The sequence below is a fragment of the Prunus avium genome, chromosome 1 (genome assembly GCF_965620075.1).
Source record: "Prunus avium chromosome 1, drPruAviu1.hap1.1, whole genome shotgun sequence".
Lineage (NCBI taxonomy): Eukaryota > Viridiplantae > Streptophyta > Magnoliopsida > Rosales > Rosaceae > Prunus > Prunus avium.
The window spans coordinates 15,066,866-15,079,299 of NC_142284.1; the positions used below are offsets into that span (position 1 = coordinate 15,066,866).

The following is a 12,434-nucleotide window of genomic DNA, read 5'->3' on the forward strand; positions in this document are numbered from 1 at the left end:
ATAGAGTTAAACCATAAGGGACTTAACTCGCAATAGAAATATGAAGAACTTGCATTAATATGATCTCAAGAAGGATGTCAAACACTTAAAAGTAGAAAAATGAATGCAATTCAACCACATGACATTTAAGATCAATTTAGGTCTTTAACATGGGTTGTAATGGGGCCAAGGGTGTAAGGTGAGTAAGAAATGAAGGATATGGATAATACAAAGTCCAAGGAACTCGCAATGCAAGAGCATAAACTAATTGTTTACAAGACTTCGAATCATCACGATTAGATTTTTTTTCTTTTACCTGATCAAAACTCCTTATACCCTTCATTTACATTGATTCACTCCTTTCCTGAACAACCACCAATTTATTTTGAAGGCCCAAAAATGAAATTTCATTCAACCACCACTTAATCACAACTTTTCTCTTTTCTTTCACCAATTGTGTGAATTTTTTTTTTCTTCGAAATTCCCAAACTTAGTATGAAAAACACATCCCAATTAAAGCTCATGAGTTCTTTAGAAAGGTAAATATTTGTTTTTCAGGCTAAGGCGAGGAAATATAATTGGTTAAATGAAAGAAAAGGTTTACATGTAGGCTCAAAATGGTTAACAATGGAAAATCATGCTTAAGCATGCATAAGGTTAGCTTGAAAGGCACAAACGATCCAAAGAGGGCCTTAATATCACTTCTTAAATGTCGTGAAGTCAAATTGCATAAGAATGAATGACTTTTAAGTGTTCAACCAAATCAATAAATAATGAGATCAAACAACAACTTTGATGACAAGAAAATAAGAGTATGTATATAACACTCATGAATTGAAGTACAAGGCTCAAAAGCTCACTTTATATGGTTATATAAGTCTAATTTGTGCTTGATACAATTCTTTGGGTCATGCAAATCCTTTAATTGGAAAATTATGAAACAAATGGCAAGTGTAAAGAAGGTTTCAAACATATCATGCTAGAACAATGCCAAATTTTTTTTTATTTTTTAATAAAGAAAAAAAAACACTAAAATAAAATGAAATCCAATTTTTATTTAAGTCATGCAAACATTTATCACTATCTCATCATAAGTGTTCAGAAAGTGACTCAAAACAAAAACAAAACAAAACAATACTTAAAATAAAAACAAGCAAAAAAATAAATATATATTTTTTTTTTCAATTATTATTTTTTTTTAATTTTAAGAAAAACCAAATTTACTTGCTAAACTCCAATACCCCCAAACCTAGAAATGAACATTGTCCTCAATGTTTAAAAATTAGCCACAACCAATGTCATAACAACAAATGAAGGGTATTAAAGCAAATAAAAATCACAAAACATACAAAAATAAAATAAAACAATTACAAAATAAAAATTACAAAACAAACAATCAAATAAAATAAAATAAAATAAATAAATAAAAAAACACGAAACAGTAAAACACTCAAAACAGTAAGCCTTAACAGATAGTCTTACACAAACTGAAACCCAAACAATTGAAAGCCCAACCCAAAATGAAATTAACCCAACAACGGTAAAACCCGACCCAACATGAAATCTGAAGCCCACACGTTTAAATTTAATTTTTTTCTTAAAAAGATAAAACGTGAATTATGAGCGCAAAGCGGGATTTCTAAAAAGAGGGAATGTGGTCCCTGATGTCGTTTCATGGATAGTCACGGGCAGAAAGCAGGAGCCACGTGTCGACGCATAGAGGCGCCGCAGATCCACAAGCGAAAATTACGGGCTCATGGAAAGGCGCGACAACTTTGCTGAACGCGTCCGTTCAGACAAAGCAAGTCGTGACAAATGTGTTGGAAACGGTTGGAAAGTGAGAAGGTTGTGGGACTCGAGGAACGCTGGATATTCAGAAAACGCTTAGACGCTGCAACGGCTAGGGTTTGTTTGTCAAAGACTACATCTATAAGAAGGAAAAAGAAGGGAAAAAAACAAAAAACAAAAAACACACAAACTCAGAAACACAAAAGAGAAAAGAAGCAAGAAAAAGAAAAAAAAAGTGAGAAATCAAATGGCTTCTTCCTACCCCTTTTCGTTAGATCTCAACCTAGCTCCACCGACTCAGACACGAGGCCAAGCAGTAGCACCAGTATGGATGCCCTACTTTGCCTCCGCACGGGGGCCTGTGACTGTCAATGACTCAATACTCCTGGACAACGATGTTGCCATTGGAGTTTGCAGAAATTTAGTGACTCCCAAAGATATACGTGTGTTCGGGACAAGGGATGACAACCGGGTCACGAGTGATGCCCTGGCACTGAGCGTGCAGAGTACAGCATGTGTCGCAAGTTTGGGTCATCGCCTACTTGCGAAGTCCCATGAGGTAGAGGTGCTTAAAGCTCAGTTGGCGGCGGAGCGAAGTTTGGTTGAAGACTGTCAGAGTGCTATAAAAAGCTTGAAAAGGGAGAGGTCAAGGATTGTGGAGGTGAATCGACACCAGCTAGAAGTATTGCGAGACGAGAATAAAAATCTATCAAAGATGGTAGAGTTGTACTCTCGCGACATGAGAAAGCAACTGGAGGACCTAGACCGACCGGGTAAACGCAAGCAAGCGGATCGCGAGAGTAGTTACGCTCAAGCTAAGATTGCGATCTTTGGGAGCTCAAGTGATGAGCCCCAAGAGGCTGTGCGTGAAGCCCCGGAAGAGGACATACAGAGGGCCAAACTCAAAGCTCCTATGGTCGAGACACCGAGCGCCAAGAAGAAATGATTTCAGTTTTTATTTATTATTTAATTTTAAAGTGTATGTGTGTTTTTTTTTTCTTTAATTGGGAAATAAAAACGTTAGCTATCTCAAAGAAACGATTGACCCTAAATGTAAAGAACGACAATCAAACAAAAACACGAAGACCCAAACAAGATTTTTTATTTTTATTTTTTTATTTTTAGTTAAGTAAATACACAAATAACTGCTTCTTCTTTTAAGAGAAAAACTTAAGGATGACCACTTAAGGGCCTCAGAAAACACAGCCAGGGGTTCCGGGAAGGTTGGAGGGGTCACAATGGTCCCGCTTAAAACCCTAACTTCTTAGACACCGAAGGTGTCGCCTTAAAGAACTCCTAGACACTGTATAGACTGCGGTTGCTCACTGGAGTTACCAAAAATTTAGCTCCTTCAAAGAATATCCTATGAGTTTTAAATTATACTACCTAATTAAATAAAAAAAACAAAATAAATAAATAAATAAATAAACTGAAATAAACACGCAATTCAAACAAGAATTTAAAAGAAGAGTTGGGATTCTTGCACCAGGTGTCCAAGACGCATCTTTAATTTTGTCTCTTCTTCCAACTACATTATTAAGAAACCTGTCAAACAAGAAGAAAATAATTGAAAATAAAATAAAATAAAATAAAAACTGAAAAAGAAAAAACACAAACATCAGAAAACAGGGAGGCAAAAGTAAGTGAAAGTGTAAACATGCTCCCTTTTAAAAAAAAACGTGCTCGCAATTTGCGCCAGAAATGAAGGGATCCGAGAGAAAAGAGCACAGGATAGCACCCTCGAGATCCGAAGTGCTTTCGGCTCCCTCATCTGCATAAGTCTATTTAAACTCATCTCGGTGAAGTAGAAGAGCACCCCGCATTTCTTCCTGCAAATTTAGAGAAAACATCAAAAAATCCAAAAACAAAACAATGGCATCCTCATGCACTCACCTTGATGATCTTAGCCTTGAACTGTCCCTTGCACCACCGAATGCGCAGATAAGGGCTCCTCAAAACCATGTCTTCCCAAACTCCACATATCATCACGGTACGGCCTCAAACTTTGCTGAGGTAATACCGAACTTTTCTGAGGCAATGCCGAACAGAGCAGCGCTGCTTGGAGGCATGATTGGCAGCAAGCTCACACCGACAGATCATCTGCATGTAGCACAGAGGTCTGACAAAGCAGCGGTGGAGGAGTCCAATAATTTAACTGTTCTCCATGCGGTCTCGGCTACCAATTTGGGTATGCGATTGCTGGCGAGAACACGGGAGTGTGCCGCGATGAGCGAGGAAATAACTTCCTTGAAGGCTATGGTGGCGGACTTGCAGAAGCGGCTCTACTGTGCCAATCAGCACGTGGAAGCACTGCAGAGAAAAAATGAGGACCATGTGGAGCTGCTGCAGATTCTGCAAGTAAGAGACAATAGAGGCATGCCATGAAGATGAAGATGAAGATGAAGAAGTTGTTTTTATTTTTAATTTACTTGAATGTTTTTTTTTGTTTTTTGTTTTTTTTGTTTTTTTTTTGTTTTACTTTTGTTTTTCTTTGTTTGTAATGTTTGAAATGAAATAAAAATGTGTTTTTAACACTCAGAAATAAACTAACTAACCACACCACGTAAATAAATAAACTAACCTAACAAAACAAAAAAAAAGAACATAAAAGAAAACAAAGAACTTCCAAATTGATTTTTTTTTTTTAATTTATTATTATTTACAACTAACTGACCACACAAAGAAAAAAAAAACAACAAAGAAGTTCCAAATTGCAATTTACAAGGAAAATTAAATAAAAACTCAAATTTCAATTTTTTTTAAAACTTTTTAATTTTTTAATTTTTTAATTTTTGTTTTGTTTTGTTTTGTTTTTTTGAAAAAAAACACACAAATATACAAGCAACTCATGGATGACCAGTTAAGGGCCTCAGAAAACACAGCCAGGGGATCCGGGAAGGTTGGAGGGGTCACAAAGGTCCCACTTAAAACCCAAACTTCTTAGACACCGAAGGTGTCGCCTAAAGAACTCCTAGACACTGTATTGACGGAGACGCTCACTGGAGTTACCACGAGTCAGCTAATATAAAAAATCTTTTTTAATTTTTTTTTAATAAAAGAAATAGAAAATTAAAATTACTGAAGTAATAACAAAACAACTAAAGAGAAAGGATTGGAATACTCCCCCTTGAAGCGATTAGGTCGAGCATGATGCATTTGGAGGTCGCGACTTCTCCCACTGCTCCACACTCCCCATTCTTATGATTGAGGTTGCCATCTCTCTCCATTTTTATTAAGCTATCATAAATTGCTAAAACGAACACAAAAAACTTGAAACAGAATTAAAGGATTACGAAATATAAAAAAAAACTAAAAATGAAAAGGAAAAATCAACACATGTCCAATTCCATGCTTCAAAGCAACAAGCACCAATGGGTTGTGTAAGCTGGGACTTAAACCCAGTTCTCTTGCTTGTTGGGCAATTGTCCTTTTCTGTTGGACTACAAACACAACTTGTCCATTAATGTCATTAACTTTAAAACTTGAAATTGTCCAGTTAAGAAAAAAAAAATAAAGTAGGAAAGCCAAATAGAATCAAACAATGTTACCGATCCCCGGCAACGGCGCCAAAAACTTATTGCGTAGATTTAGCTCCACCAAAATGGATTAAGCTGCATCCTCAACTTGTGATACTCGCAAGTGCACGAACCGTTGGTAGTATAGCATATGTAAGTGCGAGGTCGATTCCACAGGGATTGGTGATTGAATGATCCAATTTAGTTTCCCTACACAAAATAGAAACAAAAACAAAGAACATAAAACAAGGAAGAAAGAAATAAGTAACTCAAGCAAATAAGTTCCCAAGTTCAATTTAGATTAATGGATTGATTCTAGCTAAAGTATGATTAAGCCATGGTGTGTGGTCATAACCTTGTGTTCCTAATTCCCTAATTTGATCATTTGTTGTCTAACCTAAAATTAAGCATTAGGAACCCATTAAGCATAGAAGAACATTTTAAACAACCAAGTATGTATCTAATCCCTGTTGTCGAATGTCCATACATACTCTTCCTATTCATAGTTCAATTCGAATTAAAGCATGGTGTATACTCTTAATTCAAACCAAGATAGCTAACATGCAAGCCTAAATGGTGATCAATCATTCAAACTAGCATATTAACTTATAAGCATAATGAATAAGAACAAAAACCATAATTGAAACTTGGAAACTAATTCAACTTGAAAACTTAAGAAAAGAATTTACATAACAAAGAAAAATAAATTACAACTAAGAAAACATTAAGGAAACTAAGAGAACTTTGAGGAAGAAATGAAGTGTTTGAGAACTTTGAGGAGGGAGAAGAAAGTGTTTGGGAACTTTAGAGAATTTTGGAAGAACATGTGTTTGAGAGCTTTGAGGATTTTGGAAGGGAATGTGTTTAAGACATGGGGAATTTGGAAGAGAGTGTTTGAGAACTTGGAGGATTTGGAGAAGAAAGTAGAGAGGTGTTTTGAGAGCTTTGTGGATTTTGGAAGAGAGTGTTTAGGAACTTTGAGAATTTGGAAGAGAGTGGTTGAGAACTTGGAGGATGTTTGTGAACTTGGAGAATTTGAGAACTTAGGGAAGGAAGAGAAATGTGTTTGTGAAGTGTTTGAGACATGGAGACTTTTGGAAGAGAAGGGAAGTAGAGAGATGTTTGAGAACTTTGAGGATTTTGGAAGAACATGTGTTTGAAAGCTTTAGAGAATTAGAAGAAGAGAAAGGAAAAGTGTTTGATATTTAGTACAAAGAAAATTTAATAGAATGATCTTATTACAACAATTGAGAACTACAAAGGGAAACTAAGAGAATTTGAGGGAGAGAAGGGAAGGGAGCTCTAGAGAAGTGTTTGAGAGCTCCCCCCCCTTGGGGTGTTATTACAAGCTTAGAGAACTTCCCTATTTATAGGCCTAGGGGAAGTGAAAATCAGAATTCAATAAGACTAATGCATACAACACTTGAATTATAAAATCTGAAATGGTTGATGCACTTGTATTAGAAAATCTGAAATGGGTGATGCACTTGTATTAGAAAATCTTGAATTGGTTGATGCACTTCACCACTAAATCCCACCAGCAGCCCTAGCTCATCTTCATGTCACCATGACCAAGCTTCCAACCAGAAATGATAGCTCATACCTAGCTCACCATGACCAAGCATCCAACCAGCACATGCTGAGGTCAGCATGACCAGCAACTTCAAGGGCTTACAACTTGGGCTTCTCTTAATCAAATTAGGACTTTAAGCACTCTAAATTGAAGTTCAGAATGTCTTCTTTCCAGCCATATGTTATTTGGGCCAATCCAAGGTCGGAGGAAGAAGTTAAGGCCGAAACAAATTGCTAACTCATTTTCCGCGCTGATAAGATCCATCCTGAGCATGGTTCTGTGTTTGCTAGGTAACGGACTCCAGAGTTATCCAATGGGGCTGAATTTTGGATATGTTATAGTACACACCAATTGGAGCAACTTTCATGAAGAATGTGGCCTCATCCGAGCTATGTAGGTTGCTGAAACAAAGCTTGCAATATGACCTACGGAACTGGACTGGCAGGGGGCTGTAGCCATAATGAATTTGTCTTTAAGCTCTTCATCAATTCATCCAAATTAGGCCTTAACATGCTTGAATTGCATGAATTATGTTCTCCAAAGCCATCATTGTTACCTAAAGCTCAATTAACTGAAAGATAAACACAAAAAGGATTAAAAGCACAAGTTTAACTCAAAAACATAACCAAATCATAAGCTAGAAGGGTAAGAAATAATATACAATTATGAACCGATCAGGCACTCCATCAAAAATACAGAAGTGGTCACCTCAGGAACTAATCGTTGAGTGCTTACTCGCCAGAAAATGGATAGAACCCCTGTTTATTTCATTTTAAAAAATTAAAAGATCTTTTGATTACTTGCCGCCCATTCTCGGAGGAACATTTCCTATATATACAAGAGAGGGTGAATAGAGCAAGACACAATCAATCAACCAATCAACCAAAACTCAGTCAAAAGACAAACACTCAAATGATCACTTGATCACAAAATCCTAAACAAGTTCCAACAGACTTCGAGCCTGAAATATTCAAAAGCTTGCCAATAAGCTTGCAGAATCATCCTGTCTTCTCCCAGCAAAGACAAGTTTAAATCGCTACCTCTGGTTTGAATCCCAGTTCACTAGTCAACAATAACGAGATTTCTCTCGTTACAAATTTGGTTTAGTACAAGCCAAGCTAAGCAGAGTTTCGAGTTTTCTCAAATATGAAAAACTCAACAAATTTGTGAAGAGCCCTGACTAAGCAGCACAGGTATTACAGCCCACTTCCAGCTCGAGTCCAGCCACTTCTGCCCCTTTCAGACTGGAGAAGTCCCAGTTCTGCCCATCCAAAAACCTTCCAGGGTTCGAAATAGATTAAAGCTCTGCCAAACTCAAGCTTTGGTATCGATTTACAGCTGAAGCCTAACAGTTGAAGTTGTTAAAAGTCCAATCCAGCGCAGGTGTATCCAGTCCAGCCCAGAACAGAGGCAACTATCCAGACAGAAATGGAAGCGCAGCCCTCTCCTTGTCCTTGTATAGTCAGTTTTTCCCTTTTTGAATCTTGTAAAAGAGAGTTCTGCCTGAAATTGGTTCAATCTGTCATCTTTCATTCTGGCCAGAACTGCCGGTTTTTATACTGAGATAAATTGTAAAAGTCCTTACCAGTCTAAGGCATAGAAAAGAACTTACTTGGGAGATATTCCTCACCCAAATTCACAATCGTTTGGTAAAAGTTAATAACTTGGGGCGCAAGTTATTTTACCATAAGTCTGTTAGGGTTGAAAAATTGCTAACAGTGGCACGCTCAACACATAAAGAAAGTTAATTCACTGACCAAAACATGGTCTTTGAATTAATGGGGAACTTTGCCCTGTCATCTCAGGAAGTAAATTAAAACGGGTGAACACCCCTTCATTACCCGCCAATTAGTATTTTGTTATGTTACATACTTATATAAATTTCGAGTATTTTAGTTCAAATTGTATATATTATATGTAAATTACCATATTTATGCATTATATATTGATTAAAAGTGCAATATTAATTATTTAAGTATTATATTATTAGATATTCTTATTTAACATTTTTTTATTAATCGGAACTTGAACCAATTATATTACGGGGATATGAACCAAAAACCAGAGAAGGATAAGGGAAATTTTTGTTGGAAGATGCTATGAGTCATCTTCAAAAAATAATATTAATTTTTTTTGTTATAAGACATTTGTTTAAAGTTATTTTTAGAATAAGCACGAATACATATATATTTGTATATAATAATATGTCATATTAAGAAGTAATTATTGTGTGGTTTCAGAGTACGGTCATATAATATTTATTATAATATAAGTGGATATATTGAGATTATGTCTTAAAAGTTGAATATCTTATCGTTGATTGATATTATAAGTTATAACACGTGAACGAGTTATACTATGTAGTAGTATTTTAGTTCCTTATAATAATTTATTCACATTTAAGAAATAACAAAACAAAAAAAAATAGTTTAGATGTTTAAAAATTATTTATGGTTACAAGTAAAAAAAACAATTTCAATTTGGCTAATTGAATTTATATAAAGTTACCCAAATTTTATTGTTTTTGGTTACAAATTATATAAAGCCACCCCTAATTCATGAATCATGAAAATATCTGCAAGTGTTGTGAAATAATTGAAATAATTGTAACAAATTGCATTTTGAAATTTGCAATTACATTTTGAAACTCGCAATGCATGAAATCTACATTATTGCACTTTGACCCGTTACCTTCAAATGACAGTTAACACAATTTTTTTTAATTATTTAAAAAGTTGGTGCATTGATATGCCTGGTGCAGCCTGACAAGACAATTACAGTCTAAAATTCTGAGTAGCCATCTACCAAACCAAGAAATCTTAGCCATACCATAATTTTGACTTTTTTCTTCATTTTGTTTTTCTCATTCTATCTGAAATAAGAAAGCCTTTAGATTCCTATCAGAAGAGCCACCTTCACTCACAGCCTCTCTTGCCAAACCCTTCCATTTCTTAGCATTTGTTCTCAACTCTTCACCAATCTCCCCCCTTCCCATGACCAATTCTAAGCACCTCTTGAGCTCCTCACCTACCACAATCCCCTCATCATTTGGTTTCACCCTAACTCCAGTCTTCCACGTGTCCTCAATCAACTTGGCATTGGTCCCTTGGTCCGTCCACTGAGGAAACGCCACCACAGGCACCCCGGAAACCAGGCTCTCCAAGCTTGAATTCCACCCGCAATGTGTCACGAAACAACCCAATGAAGGGCTTGACAAAACCTCCACTTGGCTACACCATGGCACTATCTTCCCAAGCTCTTCCAACTCCTCTCTGCAGCTCAGTTTCTCTTCCTCCTTCTTGGCCTCCTTATCTTGTCTATTGCTTTCTTCTTTTTCTCTAATCACCCACAAGAACGGGCGCCCGCTGTCCAGCAACCCTTTCGCGATTTCCTCCATCTGGGGCTTCGACAGAACGGAAATGCTTCCAAAGGACACGTAAACCACGGACCCTTCGGGCCTCGAGTTCAGCCACTCGATGTACGAAGAGTCCTCTGATTTTTGGAAATGATCGCCGCAGAATGACTTGTCGGATGGATCCTTGCCGTCCAAGAAAGCCGATGGAATCAATGGTCCGATTCCAATCAGATTGTACTTGTCAATTGCTTTCAAGGCCTCTGGCTCCAGCGCATCGAACGTGTTCACCAGAATGATGGGCTTGGTTTCTCTCTCGAGCAGCTTAAATTGCTCTTCAAACAAGGCAAGCGCGAAACCGTACGGATTTGAATCCATCATGAAAGAGGGAAGGTCACTGCTGGCGAGGGATAGTGGCAGTCCGGGTAATTCTATTGAACATAAAGCGCCATTAGTATGAGTAGTACTAGTACTGCTCCGAATGAGGTCTTTGTAACCGCTAAAATAATAGTAGTAGATGTCGAAAACAGTGGCTGGCTGAATCCACACGAGCACGGATGGGAGGTGGAGCTCACGCGCCGCCTCTGCGGCCCAAGGGAGAAGTATTGTGTAGATTAGGCAAGTGTAGGGGCGGCCCTCCTTTGCACTAGACGCAATAAGGTCGGTGATGGCTTGCGCACCGCGACGCCTAAACTCCGACTTGTAGTGGTCCCTATCATCGCCATCTTTGAATCCATTGTCGTAGCCGTCAGAGAAGAGCGAATAGGTCAAGCCATGAGGAGTTGAGCCATTCCCTATGCGGCGATGGGCAGAGAGGCTCGTGACATACGTGACATGTGTTCCTGTAGTGCGGATGAGATGCTTTGCGAACTGGAGGGAAGGGTTGATGTGACCTTGGGCTGGAAATGTCACGAGGAGGAACCGGTGTTGCACCATGGTGGTCGTTGCAGTAGTGGAGGCGCGCGGCAGAGCGTGATGGGTTTTTTTTTTTCTTTTTTTTTTTCTGAAGACAATATTGGGGGTTTGTGTGTGGGCTTAGCTGAATGAAGTGAAATTATTGTGGGATAATACATGCGAGAGGGAGAGAATGTGGAGACTTAAATTGGGGATTGGGGAGAGAAAAGTGACGTATGTGGTGACGATTGACACATATGTTGCCTTGTCACATATGTTGCTTGTATGAAAAACAATATGTTGCTCGTATGAAAAATATTATCTCTTTAGACATATGTTGCCTTGTCACACACACATATATATATATATATATATATATATATATCATAGTACAATATATCAAATTTTCTCCTATGCGAATGTCTGGATATTATTATCGTTTGGAGGCCATATATTTTCTACTACCTCTTTTTTCTTGAGATTTTCTATTTAAACCCCGCACTTCTCTTTGTTCACCCCAATACTTAAATCATTAAGCTGTAAGTTTTATTATTGTTTAAAAAGACAAAAAAAAGTCATCCAACTTAATAATTAACCCTAGTACATCTATACATACACCCCACACACCCCACCACTCTTCATATTAAGTTTTAGAAAAATACAAACTCCTCTACATCCTATTTAAATTGGAACAGGACAGAGGTAAAGTATAAATTGGATCAAATCAGAACGAACTCTTCTACAAACTCCTCTACAAACTCCTCTACTTGGAGAGAGGTAAAGTTGTTCTCTTACTCTAGAAAATATTAAATTTCGGGTTTGGGGTTCCATTTGTTTGTGCTTTTTTTTGCTGGGAACAAAGAAAATTGTGGGGTTTAAATAGAAAATCTCTTTTATTTCTTATTTCTTCAGTTTGGGGTGTATTTAAAGGTAGTTTGGGAAGATAGTGGGGTTTTCTTAGAAATTGTGAAAATTTAAATTAAAAGATGGGGTAAACTTAGAACATGGGTTGAACTAAGAGAAGTATGGGGTTTAAATAGAAAATCTCTTTTTCTTTTCTCCATGTTTACAATGACGTTAACATAGTAACTGTAGTTAAATAATCCAAATAATTGTAGTTAAATAATCATTACGAAATGACCCAAAATGCTGTTTTAGTTTGTTTTTCAAAAGAAAATAATATTTTACTACTAGTGTCTCCCACTAGATTAGATTTGTGGAAAATTATTCTTTATTTCCTAACCAGACTAGGATTTGTAATCATATTTGACTTCCTAATCAGATGAGAAGGATATTATGATTAATAATTTGTGTTCTAGTCTTCAGGCATGCT

At 37.0% G+C, this 12,434-nt stretch overlaps 1 pseudogene; it reads right to left on the reverse strand.

Moving 5' to 3' along the window:
• Positions 1 to 9,553: 9,553 nt before the first annotated feature.
• On the reverse strand, positions 9,554 to 11,284 carry LOC110771919 (phloretin 4'-O-glucosyltransferase pseudogene; annotated as a pseudogene).
• Between the last annotated feature and the right edge of the window lie 1,150 nt (positions 11,285 to 12,434).